The sequence below is a fragment of the Sapajus apella genome, unplaced genomic scaffold (assembly GCF_009761245.1).
Source record: "Sapajus apella isolate SASKATOON/1434 unplaced genomic scaffold, GSC_monkey_1.0 scaffold112, whole genome shotgun sequence".
Classification (NCBI taxonomy): Eukaryota; Metazoa; Chordata; class Mammalia; order Primates; family Cebidae; genus Sapajus; species Sapajus apella.
The window spans coordinates 5464834-5478420 of NW_022437052.1; the positions used below are offsets into that span (position 1 = coordinate 5464834).

The 13587-nt window shown below is 41.5% G+C and overlaps 2 long non-coding RNA genes and 1 pseudogene across 5 annotated transcripts in view; all 3 read right to left on the bottom strand.

The window, feature by feature from the left end:
* Nucleotides 1–240: 240 nt before the first annotated feature.
* Nucleotides 241–12640, bottom strand: LOC116537638. 4 transcript variants are annotated; one of them, XR_004263225.1, is made up of 6 exons: nucleotides 12546–12640; nucleotides 10244–10332; nucleotides 8720–8776; nucleotides 7532–7634; nucleotides 4713–4948; nucleotides 241–1291 (listed from the first exon to the last, which is right to left on the bottom strand). It is a non-coding gene; the product is annotated as an uncharacterized LOC116537638 (long non-coding RNA). The 4 variants fall into 4 exon arrangements; XR_004263226.1 differs by lacking the exons at nucleotides 8720–8776; nucleotides 10244–10332; nucleotides 12546–12640 and having other exon boundaries at nucleotides 241–347; nucleotides 389–1291; nucleotides 7532–8131; XR_004263224.1 differs by lacking the exons at nucleotides 8720–8776; nucleotides 10244–10332; nucleotides 12546–12640 and having other exon boundaries at nucleotides 7532–8131.
* On the bottom strand, nucleotides 3414–3513 carry LOC116537656 (annotated as a pseudogene).
* A 667-nt stretch (nucleotides 12641–13307) lies between the features above and the next one.
* Nucleotides 13308–13587, bottom strand: part of LOC116537639 — a 42533-nt gene continuing 42253 nt past the window's right edge. Inside the window, exon 3 of the long non-coding RNA XR_004263228.1 lies at nucleotides 13308–13489. This is a non-coding gene — a long non-coding RNA (uncharacterized LOC116537639). The remainder of the gene's footprint in view (nucleotides 13490–13587) is intronic.

Here is a 13587-nt window from a genome sequence, read left to right on the forward strand (position 1 = left end):
ACTTTAAGTGACTGAGGTGGGAGGATCGCTTGGGCCCAGGAATTTGTGGCCAGCCTGGGCAACAAAACAAGATCTCAACACTACAAAAAAAAAAAATAAATAAATAAAATAAAAGAAATTAGCCAGATGTGGTGGTGCAGGCATGCAGTCTCAGCTACTAGGGAGGGCGGAGGACCACTTGGACCCAGGCAGACAAGGCTGCAGTGAGCTATTACTGCAACACTGCACACCAGCCTGGGCAACAAAATGAGGCCATGTTTCTAAGAAAAAAAGAAAATAAACTGTTTTTCTGAGTTCTGTAAGCTGTTCCAGCAAGTGATTAAATCAAAGAAGGGGGTCATGAGAACCTCTGATTTGTAATAAGTTGGTCAAAAGTACAGGTGAAAACCTAATACTTGCCATTGGCATCTGAAATGAGGGTAGTCTCATGGGACTGAGCACCTAACTTGCAGGGTCTGTGTGAGCTCCAGGTAGTGTCAGAATAACATTTTGGGATACCCAGTTAATATCCAGAACACTGAAGAATTTGGTGTATAAGCTCCACACACACAATCAGTCAATTGAAGTGCGTGACTAGAGAGAAACACAGGCTTTCCTTTCACCTACCTGCCTAACTGCATAGGAGAAGCAATACGTGGTGCTCATGAGCAAAGCAAGCATTAAAGTCAAACCAGACCCTACACTTGACTCAGCTTAATATCCATGTGAACTTGGGCAAATCACTCATTATCCCTAAGTCTTTATCATCTCACTTATAAAATGGGGATAACTGTGGTACCTGCCTGTGATTTTGTGAGAATTCATGAAATATTATACTTGATGTTACTGTGATCATCATACTTATTTCAAACTATCTGACAAGGACAGTGATGGATGATAACATCACCAGATTAGAAACTGTTGTGAGGTCTCTCAGGCAAAATTCCATACAAGCAAATTACTATCTCTCCAAAGCATTCCTGCCACACTTAATTCCCCATTCCCTGAACCAAATGTGCCATCTTAATTGTCCAGGTCTTTACAGTGCTGGTTTCCCTGCCCATTCCCCATCCCTCCACATCCCCCTTCCCTCACCACTCTCACACAACTCTTCCTCATCTTTCAAAAGCTGGCTTCACTGTCCCCTTCTCTGGAAGCTTCTCCCACTCTCAAGAAGAGCTTCCCATTGCACTTGATGCATGCACTATTATTTGATCATTTTTAAGTTATTGTCCAAGTCTTTTTGTACCTGAATAACATGAGGCCCAGTCAGTCTCCTCCTGAACTCTGAAGTCTTTCATGGTAGCTCCAGCTGGAAGTGACAAAAAGACATTCTTTAAAAATAAAAGAAGGAATGACATGGACATCCATCCAATCCCATAAAAGTTTTAAAACGTATGTGAAAGGCAAACAAAATTCAAGAGCTTCTAGGAAAAACATAGGAGAGAAGGTGTTACTGGGAAATATGCTAAAGGGTTAATTTTTATTTTATTTTACTTTTTTGAGAAAGAATCTTGCTCTATCCCCTAGGCTGGACCACATTGGTACAATAACAGCTCACTGCAGCTTCAACCTCCAGGGCTTCAGCATTCTTCAAACCTAATTTTTATTTTATTTAAGAAATGCATTCTTACTGTTACCAAAGCTGGAGTGCAGTGGTGTGATCATAGCTTACTGCAGCCTCAACCACCTAGGCTCACGTGTTCCTCCAGTCTCAGACTCCCCAGTAGCTGGGACTACAGGTGTGCACTGCAATGTCCAGCTCATTTTATCTTTAATTTTTAGTAGAGACAAAGTGTTGCTATGTCAATGATGCTGGTGGTGATCCTTTTCCCTCAAGCAGTTCTCCCACCTCAGCCTTCCAAAGTGCTGGGATTACAGGTGTGTACTGCCACACCTGCTGAGGAGGTTAATTTTTAATGATATAAAGAGCTCAAGGCAAATATTAGAAGGAGCCTAAATGGCTATAGAGCCTGACTGGTCAATTGTGATATATCCATATAAAACATTATGTGACCATGAAAAGGATTCAGATAGATCAATAGATATTGACACAGATGTTCACGAAATATGAAAATGAGAAGTGATATTTAATTAGCCCATATGTATTTGAAGAATGTGGCCAATTATTTCCTGAGATAAGATTATAGGTCTGAAGAGTAAAGGAAAATTTTCACTTCTTTATTTAAAAGTATTTACTATTTTTATAGTTTAATAAAAGGTTAAATATATAGATCATCTAATTAGCAAAAGTCACATTAACTCTATAAATAAACAGAAAACACATGGACAACCCAGCCTTGGTGGCTGATGCTTATAATAGCAGCACTTTGGGAGGGGGCAGTGGGAGGATTGCTTGAGGCCAGGAATTCCAGAGCAGACTGGGAAACATAGCAAGACCTCGTCTCTACTAAAAATAAAAAAAAAAAATTAGCCAGGCATGGCGGCATGTGCCTATAATTCCAGTTACTGAGGTGGAAGGATCACCTGAGCCCAGGTGGTCAAGGCTGCAGTGAGTCGAGACTGTACCACTATACTCAAGCCTGGGATACAGAGTGAGACTTGGCCTCCCAAAAAAAGGAGGGGGGCAAAAAAGAAAGCTAGCTGGGCATGGTAGCTCACACCTGTAATCCCAGCACTTTAGGAGGCTGGTCAGTTGGATCACTTGAGGGAGAGAGTTCGAGACCAGCCTGACCAACATGGAGAAACCCTGTCTCTATTGAAAATACTTAGCCAGGTAGGGTGGCACATGCCTTTAATTCCAGCCACTCTGGAGACTGAGGCAATAGGATGGCTTGAATCTAAGAGAAGGAGGTTGCAGTGAGCAGAGATTGTGCCATTGCACTCCAGCCTAGGCAACAAGAATGAAACTTCATCTGAAAAAGAAAGAAATAAAGAAAGAAAGAAAGAAAGAGAGAAAGAAAGAAAGAGAAAGAAAGAAAGAAAGAAAGCTAATAAACTAATATAAGAAAATATATATTAAAATGTAACAAATATAAAGCATTATGAGGTCTTTTATTTATTAAAAATAATCAAAAAAAAAATAACTTATTATACCCTGTGCCAGCAAATGTGCAGTGAAATGGGCAGTTTCTTTTACTATTAGTGATGTTTAAATTGTATATAAGCCTTCCATCAGGGTAAAGCTTGGGAATTTTTAAAAAATAATACAGTGACTCACTGTACTGCCTCCTCCAACTCCTGGGCTCAAGCAGTCCTCCAACCCAGCCTCCCAAAGTGCTGGAATTACAGGCTGACAGCCACCATGCCTGAAAGCTCAGCAATTTACATCAAGTATAATAAGAATGCTAATGTCCTGTGACTCACAGTAATCTCATTTCTGGAAATATCATCTTTAGATATAATTCAACCTAAAGTAAAGGTCATATGCACAAACACAGTGAAAATCTAAGAGTAATATTTTTCTGTTTTAAAAACATACAGAACGCTTCACAAATTTGCATGTCATTCTTGCACAGAGGCCATGCTAATCTCTCTATTGTTCCAACTTTTGTATATGTGCTACTGAAGCAGGCATGAGTAATTTAAGATAGAGTGGTTAAGTGAAATAAGGAAGAGTTATGGGGAATTAAAAAATATATGGTATTTATAGACACCTAGTAACAGCTCAGTAAATATTAGCTGCTACTTTTATTATTTTTATGGTAATTCCACTCCATTAAAAATTGTCATTAAAAATTTACCACTTTCATGGAACATCATGTATTTAACAGTATAATTGTAAAAACAGTTAGAGGCTGGGTGTGGTGGCTCACACTTGTAATCTCAGCACATTGGGAGGCCAAGGCAGGTGGATCACCTGAGGTCAGGGGTTCGAGACTAGCCTGACCAACATGGAGAAACCCCATTTCTACTAAAAAATACAAAATTAGTCAGGTGTGGTGGTGCCTGTAATCCTAGCTACTCAGGAAGCTGAGAAAGAAGAATCACTTGAACCTGGGAGGTGGAGGTTGCGGTGAGCTGAGAGTGCACCATTGCTCTCCAGCCTGGGAAGAAAAGAGCAAAACTCAATCTCAAAAAAAAAGAAGTCCCAGCACAGTGACTCACAGCTGTAATGCCAGCACTTTGGGAGGCTGAGGCTGGGCAGATCACCTGAATTCAGGAGTTCAAGACCAGTCTGGCCAACATGGTGAAATCCCATCTCTACAAAAATATAAAAATTAGCTGGGCATGATGGCAAGTGCCTGTAATCTTAGCTTACTCTTACCCCTGGGAGGTGGAGGTTGCAGTGAGCTGAGATTGTGCCATTGCACTCTGGCCTAGGCAACAGAGCAAGACTGTCTCAAAAACAAAACAACAAAACAAACAATTTGTCCCTTGGTATATGGAGGGATTGGTTCCAGCTCCCCCGTATCTGTGTATATCAAAATCCATGCAAGCACCTGTAGTCCCAGCTACTTGTGAGGCAGAGGAAGGATTGCTTGAGCCCAGGAGGTTGAGGCTGCAGTGAGCCATAATTGCACCACTATACTCCAGTCTGGGCAACAGAGTGAGAAAGAGGGTTGACTTTTTAATATAATTTTTCGGTTCATGTGAGAATTTGTTCAGAACTGTGGCATATGAAAATTCTTCATAGAATAATTATCTAATCAAGTTAATGCTAGAATTGGGAACAGAAAATGTTTTGTTGACTTTATTCCTTCACTTGCTGTTATATAAACTATTGCCAGCAGGCACTTACCAACCAGAAGTGTTATCTCAGAGCTACTCACAATGAAAGGTGATGTCTAGGGCCCAGGTGTGTTGAAGTCTCCATGCCTTGGCTATGGGTGTTGAGTGGGACTTATTTGCCCATCCATTTTCTATATTCCAGCACTGGAAAACTTGGGTTTATCCATCTTGATAAGATGTAATTTAAATTTAACTTGGCAAGAACCACAAATGGAAGAAAGGTCATGAAACCACAGGATAGTACTTGTCCTCAGGGGACTCTTCAGCTTAGATGTTTCTGTGAAAAAGGAATAACATTGTTGAAAGCTCATCACAGGTCAGGTGAGGTGCCTCATATCTATAATCCCAGACTGCTGGGAGACTAAGGCAGAAGAATCCCATGAGGCCAAGTGTTCAAGATCAGCCTTGGCAACACAGTGAAACCTCATCTTTACAAAAAAATTAGAAAATGAGCTGGGTATGGCAGCACATTCCTGTAGTCTTAAGTGGAGGCTTAAGTGGGAGTATAGTTGAACCCAGAAAGTGGAAGCTGCTGTGAGCAATGATCTTACCACTACACTCCAGCCTGGGTGACAGAGTGAGACCATGTCTACACACATGCACACACACACACACACACCTCAGTCTGTCCAGCCTTGACTAATGAAAAGGGTCTTCTGGTTACAGAAGAGGTGTGCTCTTTTGTAGGCCAGGAAGGGACCAGCAAGCTTGTTCACAGCCTTTCCTCATCCTCTGCTTATTTTTCCAAGAACCTTCAAGGGAGTTACTAGGGAAAGGACCTAAATCTTCCAGTTGCCAGAGGAGAAATATGCCTGCTTTGTCAATTAATAAATGGAACACCTGCCATGAAAACCAGGAAGTTCTGCTAAGATGAACCACTCCCTACGACAGTGACCTATGCAGGAAACATGAGAAACTGGAGTCTGGGAAACAATAATATTGAAGGCCACATTCCAGATTGTGGAGATCTAACCAAAGTACAGCCTTTTCACAAGGTAATGTCAAATAACAGCTGGCTGTCTCCATGGGGCATTGCTGTATCTCTGGCTCTCATTTCCCTGGGAGATGCTCTATTCCAGCTTTCTCTTGCATGTTGTATTCCGTAGTTCCTGGTGTAAGACCTCACAAGAAAGCAAACTGCTGAGTCAATGCTGACCTACAGATCTGACTTCAGATTCCAGCAGGACTCTTTCGGTTTGAGAAATTAAAGAGGAGAAAATGGACCCAGCCTGGCAGTGACCAGCTTAGCAGTCCGAAGATAGAAGCTGCTCAAAATGACTACAGTGCCTCTGACTTTCTGAGTCTGCCCTTGCTCCTAGGGCTCTTTTGATGAGATTTATTTCTCCTTGTTGAAGAAATGGTTTGCTGGAATATAAAAAACTTAAAGAAGAAAAAAATATTAAAATATAATTTTCTCCTAAAGAACACTCAAAAGTACACTCCCACCAATGCTGGATCTATTTATCTCTCTCTTGTTTTTTTTTTTTTTTTCTGAGATAGGGTCTCACTCCGTTACCAAGACTGGAGCACAGTGGCAAGATCACAGCTCACAGCAGCTTTCAACTCCTGGGCTCAAGCGATCCTCCCACTTCAGCCTCCCAATTAGCAGGAATTACAGGTGCATGCCACCATGCCTAATTTTTTAAATTTTTTGTAGAGAAGGCTGCTATGTGGCCTAGGCTGCTCTTGAACTCCTAGATCAAACTAATCCTTCTGCCTTGGCCCCCCCCAAAGTGCTGGAATTATAGGCTTTAGGCACCACACCCAGTCTATTTATCTTTCTCTCTCTCTCTCTCTCTCTCTCTCTATATATATATATATATATATATATATATATATATATATATATATGCATACACACACATATACATATATAAAATCTCATATATTAAATGTTCCTCCTTAAATCACCTCCTACCCACCCATCTGCAGGGAGAGCATACACAGGTCTCAGCAGATCAGGCAAACTACACCAAGAAAGGAGGCTGGAGTAATGCCAGAAACCAGGAGGAACTGTAGCAAATGGCAAGGTATTCACTTCAAAGGTTTTTCAACACTGCGATGGTCAAACCAAACACAGAAACAGGAAGCCCAGTTCAGTCACCAGAAGCCAATATGGGATATTTGATCTACATGCTACAGGGCAAACTGTTTAGGATGAATGACCTGGTCTCCACCACCCTGTTCTTCAAGTCCCTCCTGCCCAGTAGTCCCTACACTCTGCTGACATGACCCACATTCACAGGACTCTCCTGACACCTTTGCTTGTTTAAGTCTTTTTTCCCCAATGAATATTTTCTTTTCTTTTTTTTTCCTTTTTGGATACAGAGTTCACCTCTGTCACACAGGGTTGAAGTAAAGTGAGTTGATTATGACTCACTGCAGATTCCATCTCCTGGGCTCAAGTGATCTTGCCTTCCGAGTAGTTGGGATTACAAGCATGTACCACCATACCTAGTTAAGTTTATTATGATGATTATTATTATTTTGAGATGGAGTCTCATTCTATCATCCAGGCTGCAGTGAAGTGGCACAATGTGGGCTCACTGCAACCCCAGCCTCCCGGGTTCAAGTAATTCTCCTGCCCCAGTCTCCTGAGTAGCTGGGATTACAGACATGCACTAGCAAGCCCAGCAAATTTTTGTATTTTTAGTAGAAATGGGGTTTCACCATGTTGGCCAGGATGGTCTCAATCCCTTGACCTCGTGATCTGCCTGCCTCGGCTTCCCAAAGTGCTGGGATTACAGGCATGAGCTGCTGTGCCTGGCCAACCTTTTTTGTTTATAAACTACTGAGCCTCACATGTATGCTTATAACAATGCAAAATAGACTAATATAGCATTCGTATGCCAACACTTACCAGACTGTGAGGAGCACAATGACAAAAGTTGAGTGGGACTGAAATGCTCCCAAGGGGCTTCTTGTCACATCACAGAGAATGGGGTGAGACACCTCAGCTGAGGCTAAAGATGAGCAAAGATGAGAGTCAAAGAGTGATGATGAGGGTTGGGGATGGTTTCCTGAAGAAGGACCGGTAAAGTCCCCCAAGGAAACTGACATTCTATGTGGCTGGAGGGTAAGGATATGGGGAGGGTGGTGCAGGATAAAACTGGGAAGGTAAGCCAAGGCCAGCTCTTACCAGGTCCTGTGGCCAAATTAGTTTGGATTTTATCTTAAAGGCAATGGGTGGTCGCCAGCAGGTTTTAATCAAGACCATTTTGACCCAAATTTGCCTTTTAGAAAAATTCCTCTGGCTTCAGTGTATAGGCTGAAGTGAGCAAGCCTAGAAGTCAGGAAGAAAATTGGAGGCCTTTGCAATAAACCAGCACAAAAGAAAACAGGGCTGGGCATGGTGGCTGCTGCCTATAACCTCAAAACTTTAGAAGTCTAAGGTGGATGGATGTCTTGAGCCCAGGAGTTTAAGACCAGCCTGAGCAATGTGGTAAAACCACATCTCTACAAAAACACAAAATATTAGTTGGTTGTGGTGGCTTGTACCTGTGGTTGTACCTCAGCTACCCCAGAGGCTGAGGCAGGAGGATAGCTTAAGCCCGGGAGGTTGAGACTGCAGTGAGCCAAGATCACACCATTGTGCTCCAGCCTGGGCAACAGAGGGAGACTGTCTCAAAAAGAAAAAGAATCCCATTATTCACCTATTAGTCCCCCAATGTTCTCAAGAGAACCTTGGTGATGCAGTGAATTCAACTGTCATTGTAATTCAGAAATTCACACATTTAAGTTTGTGTTTGATTTTCAGTAATATCAACCCTGTGGATACAAGAAATAAGGAATTGTATTTGGGCTATCATGGAAGCTCTCTGGATCTTAGACCATGATTTATGCTAAGACTTTAGCTTTGTGTTTTTCTCTCTGTGAGTGCTCAAGTGCAGCAGTCCCCAGTTTTTTTTTTGGCACCAGGGACCAATATTATAGAAGACAATTTTTCCACAGACTGGGGTCAGGGGGTCAGTTTTGGAATATTTCAAGCACATTACAATGTGCACTTTGTTATTATTACATTGTAGTATATAATAATTATATAACTCACCATACAATCAGTGGGAGTCCTGAGCTTGTTTGTTTTCCTGCAACTAGACGGTTCCATCTGGGGGTGATGAAAGATAGTGATATATTATCAGGCATTAGATTCTCATAAGGACAGAGCAAGGTAGAACCCTTGCATTCACAGTTATACAATAGGGTTCCTGCTTCCATGAGAATCTAATGCTGCCACTGACCTGACAGGAGGTGGAGATCAGGCAGCAAAGAGGGGAGTGGCTGTAAATACAGATGAAGCTTTGCTTGCCCACCTGCTGCTCACCTCCTGCTGTGTGACCAAGTACAGGCCTGTGATTCAGGGATTAGGTATGCCTACTCAATTGCATCCAAAAGGAACCCTCCCCACACCAGTCTTCATAGTGGTCAAGTACAGAAGCCACTTAGCTCCTAAGGCATGTGTCTCAGCTGGCATTTCATCACAATCATCAGTAAGTGATAGTTTGAAACATTATGAGATCACTTCCTAAAAATCACCAGAATTCCATTTCCCATTGACAAGGAGCTAAACACTGCCCCTTGGATAACCAAACCTACCTATGCTCAAATCCCATTTGTGTGGGTCTTTCTCCCAGAACCCTTCCTAGCATCAGTTCTGTATTTGTCAGAGTCCAATCAAAAGACGTAAATCACCCAAAGTTTAAAGTGGTAAAATTTAAAATAAAAAAAATAGTTAATTATATAACATGGGAATACCATATGAGAGATTGGCTACAAAAGTAAAGAGAATTCTAGAGAACATAGGGCTAGCAGAGGCCAGACATGGTGGCTTATGCTTATAATTCCAGCAATTTGGGAAGCCAAGGCAGGAGGATTGCTTGAGGCCAGCAATTTGAGACCACCCTAAAAAACACAGTGAGACCCTGGCTCAACAAAAAAAAAAAAAAAAAAAGCCAGGTGTGGTGGCACACACTTGTATTCCTAGTTACTTGGAAGGCTGAGGTGAAAAACATTTCTTCAGCTCAGGAGGTTAAGTCTGCGGTGAGCCATGATTTCACCACTGCACTTTAGACTAGGCAAAAGAGAGAGACCCTGCCTCAGAAAAACAAAGTATAGGACCAGCTGTTACAATGAGCAGTAACTTCCTACTCTCTCCACACTGAGGTAGAGTAACCAAGGAAGGGGTTCCCCACTAAGGCTGAGATCCAGGCCCCCTTTGAGAGGGCACAGTCATGGGTAATTCAATGGCAGAATTGCTGCATTACCACATGGTGAAACATGATAGCAATATGCCCTCTGGAATTTGCTGAAAATCCACCATCTAGGGTGCTAGCTTAACCTACTAGTAAACAGTTGTCTCACTACAAAACCAACCAGGCAAATGTAGAGAAACTGCTGGTCACTGTTTGCTGCTAAGCCCCATGCAAGGCAGGAGCCTTGTGCTGGAGAAGCTCAGTGCCTGTGGAGATTTGCACACAACTAGAAAGAAAAGCCTCTTATAATGCCCCTCTAGCACCATGTCCTGACAACATTTAATACTGCACTAGTTGACAGAGGAATCATTTAAGGAAACCACCTCTATGTTTGCAGAGCAGGCAGTGACGGATGAATTTGGAACTGAGGGGCAGACATTGGATGAATAGCTGGTACATGACACATTTCCATCTACGAAAGAAGAAAGAAAAGAGAGAAAAATGAGAAAAAATCAAGCATGGTGGTTCACACCTGTAATTGCAGCAGTTTGAAAGGACAAGGCAAGTGAATCACTTAGGTCCAGGAGTTTGAAACTAGCCTGGGTGACATAGAGAAATCCTGTCTCCACTAAAAATAAAAAAAATTAGCTGAGTGTGGTGGCATGTGCTGTAGTCCCAACTTCTCAAGAGGCTCCTGGGTTCAAGCAATTCACCTGCCTCAGCCTCCCAAGTAGTGGGGATTACAAGTACACACCACCACACTCAGCTAACTTTTGTATTTTTAGTAAAGACAGGATTTCACCATGTTGGCCACATCAGTCTCAAACTCCTGACCTCATGATCTACCCACCTCAGCCTCCCAAAAGCTTCTGCTCTGTCTTTGCCCACTTAATCTAAGAAAACTAAGCTAAAATAAATTTTGTAACCAAACCAAAATGAAGCTAAGTGGTGTGGCTACTATAATCAAAAGACTTGAAATTCCCTTGACCCAAAAATAACTATCTGGAAGCCAAGAATGACTATTTGGAAGTCAGCATCATCAGAGTACATTTCAGAGGAAAACTAGAATATGTCAGTGTAAACTATGAAAGTCCAGAGACTTTGTTTGAGTAAAACTAGGTGCAGAAAAACCATGGGCTCCATGCATGATTGGTATTGTAAAAGAGGCCACAGGGAGTAGAATTAAATATAACACCCTCAGCCAGGTGCAGTGGCCTCACACCTGTAATCCCAACATTTTGTGAGGCCAAGGTGGGCAGATCGATTGAGGTCAGGAGTTTGAGAGGAGCCTGGCCAACATGGTAAAACCTCATCTATACTAAAAATATAAAAATTAGCCAGGCGTGGTGGCAGGTGCCTGTGATCCCAGCTACTTGGGAGGCTGAGGCAGGAGAATCACTTGAACCCAGGAGGCAAAGGTTGCAGTGAGCTGAGATCACACCACTACACTCCAGCCTGGGCAACAGAATAAAATTCCATCGGCAAAGCTTCTTCTAAACTCAATTTAAGACACCATGTACCACAAACCAGATAGCAAGAAATTAAATAAATTTTAGCCTTTTCATGCCATCCAATTACATCTTGGTCAGTTCACAAACATGTTTTGGCAAATGCTGGAGTTTTTCTCTTTAGGAGTCCTCTCTCACTTTACCCTGCTTAACAAAAGACTTCACACACAAAAAGAATGGAGACAGCCCAGCTTCAGGACATGCTACACAGAGAGAATTGACTGTCCCAAAAAGAGAGGGCTCCACACCCCTCTGACAACTCCACAATAGACCAGCTACACACAAATGCCTGAAGTAAGGAAGTCCATCAAGAATATGAACAGTTGGTGAGATCAAGACTTCTGACCCAAAGGGCCTGCAGCTGGTCTCACGGTTCAACAAAAAGTCTGAATTTAAACGGAGACATATTGGACTGTGACATGCAATAAAAGAACTGAAGCAGCAAAGGGTCAATTTGGGTTTCCTTTCCACTGTATACGGCTCCAGAGAATGGAGAAGTGAGCGTGCCTGTGGTAATCCTAACACATCTGGGATATTTCCCATCAACAGTGGTCAACCTTTGGGATCATCCACACATTGCAAGGTCATTGTCCATCTGTGCTAACCTAGAATGTCCAGATAAAAGCTTCTGTTTAGAGACTGAAGAGAAAAATGTCAAACTTGAAAGCCCACAAACTGTCTCAGCCAGGGGGAACACATGAAGGAAACCCTACAGAATCTGACATCAGAAGCCTAATGTCAGGTTGACCTCTAAAGATTTAGCATTGTGAGTAATCAACTTATTTTCTCTAGGCTCTGTTATTCTCATATCAATAAAGAGAAAAGTAGACTGAATAGTCTCCCAGATCAATTCCAATCTTAACATCCTCTGGCTTTATGATTAAAGAATGATACTAATTAATAAGGTTAAAACTGTGACTTAACCCCAATAGGAGCCTGCTGGGATTATGCTAAGCAAAACTAGTCCACACAGACAGAGTCATTCTGACCACATCCCTCCCTACACCAGCTATCATACAGATATGCACCACTAGTATGAGAAGTCCCTTCCACAGAAGACTGACTGATTCAATAATAGGCTGATTTATTCATTCAAATGACAAATATTTACTGAGCACCTTCTAGGTATTTAGGGTTACAACAGAACAAAACAGACAAAATCCCTTCCCTTACTTACACTTTAGTGAAGGAGGAGGGTGAGTCAGACATCAAATAGAAAATATAATTAAAGATATATTTTATGCAGGGCAGTGCTGGGATTCACTCAGGGTGGCTGGAAAAATATTAAGGGAAATATTAGGGAAGTATAGAATATAGTCTCAAACCTTTGGGAAGCTGAAAAGTATTAATGAGCCAGGCTGAAGACAGCCAGTTCTTACATTTGAGGTTTAAGTCATAAGGTGAAGATTAAGATAATAAAACTTCCCTGGTTAAGTCTGTTTACCCCACATTCCTTTTTCTCTACTCTGTTTACTCATGTAAACTTCATGCTAGCTGGTCCTCTAAGGGGGAGGTTGAAAAAGAATTACTTCTTAATGGTGTTTATTCTGGACCTCAGAAACAAAAGTTTTTATTATTCTTAACCACTCTTTTAGCCATGTTAATTATCCACAAGCATGTTAACTTAAAATATCTGTTATTACTACTTCTATACTGAATAAATGCAAGAATGAACAAGGAGTCAATTAGCTGCAATCACTCTCTAAAAGTTGATGACCCCCTAGCCCAACTCTTACAGTGTATTCTGTATGTAAGGGCATATTTTATTCATCTGATACTTACACTAAATAATTGTTTGTTTAATAAGTGAAACTAAATGTTAATTGTAAATATAAAGAAGTCATGATGAGAGGGGAACAAAAGGCCCATCTTCATCAAATTAATCTCTTCTTAGGGAAGACACTGAATTTGTGTCTGCAAATTATCATTTTATCTTTTAATAACAAATTTAATTTGATTGCCCACTTGAATGATGTTTTCCAGCCTTGGGATTCCCTATCATGAGGGACTTCTGAAAGGAATGTTTTCTAGTAGTTCTTCAACACACAGATCATTTGCATGTCCTTCAAATTTTTGGTCTTAAAAAAGATCTTCAAAGATTAAACTTTGTTTTTCAATATCCTTAAACAGAAGAGAAAGAAAATCATTATAGACAATAAAGAACATAACCTAACCTGGTGTGCAGTGGCATGATCTCAGTTCCTTGCAATCTCTGCCTC